This window comes from Orycteropus afer, unplaced genomic scaffold (genome assembly GCF_000298275.1).
Source record: "Orycteropus afer afer isolate SDZICR_OR568_19922 unplaced genomic scaffold, OryAfe1.0 scaffold00035, whole genome shotgun sequence".
NCBI lineage: Eukaryota > Metazoa > Chordata > Mammalia > Tubulidentata > Orycteropodidae > Orycteropus > Orycteropus afer.
The window spans coordinates 10,526,334-10,527,480 of NW_006921622.1; positions in this window are offsets into that span (position 1 = coordinate 10,526,334).

Here is a 1,147-nt window from a genome sequence, read left to right on the forward strand (position 1 = left end):
TTGAAGCTGCACTGAAGGAATTGACAAAAAAAAAAAAAAAAAAAAAGGTTCCGGGAATTGACAGAATACCCATTGAGATGTTTCAACAAATGGATGCCATGCTGGAGGCACACAGTCGGGCATGCCAAGAGATTTGGAAAACAACTATCTGGACAACTGACTGGAAGACATCCATATTTGTACGCATTCCAAAGAAAGGTGATCCCACAGAATGTGGAAATTACAGAACAATATCACTGATACCACACTCAAGTAAAATCTTACTGAAGATAATTGAAAAATGGTTGCAGCAGTATACTGAGAGAGTATTTCCAGGAATGCAAGCTGGGTTCAGAAAGGACATAGAGCAAGGGATATTATAGCTGATGTCAGATGGATCTTGGCTTAAAGCAAAGAATACCAGAAGGATGTTTACTTGTGTTTTATTGACTATGCAAAAGCATTCAATTGTGTAGATCATAACAAATTGTGGATAATATTGAGAAGAAGTGGTATTCCAGAACACTTAATTGTACTCATGAGGAACCTGTACAAAGACCAGGAAGCTGTCATTTGAACAGAACAAGGGGATACTGCATGGTTTAAAATCAAGAAGGGAGTGTGTCAGGGTTGTTCCTTTCACCATACTTATTCAATCTATATGCTGAGCAAATAATCTGAGAAACTGGACTATATGAAGAAGAACATGACATCAGGCTTGGAGGAAGGCTCATTAACAACCTGAGATATGCAGATGACATAACTTTGCTTGCTGAAAGTGAGGATGACTTGGAACACTTACTGATGAAGATTAAACACTACACTCTGCAGTATGGATTATACCTCAATATAAAGAAAACAAAAATCCTCACAACTGGACCTATAAGCAGCATCATGATAGATGGAGAAAAGATTGAAGTTGTCAAAGACTTCATGTTACTTGATTTTACGATCAATGCCAATGGAAGCAACAGTCAAGACTTCAAAAGATGTATTGCATTGGGCAAATCTGTTGCAATAGATCTCTCAAGTGCTGAAGAGCAAAGATATTTTCTTGAAGACTAAGGTGTGCCTAGGAGCTCTGATAGCATAGTGCCTAAGGCACTTGACTGCTCACCAGAAGGCTGGCAGTTCAAACCCACCAGCCACTCCTCGGAAGGAAGGTTGG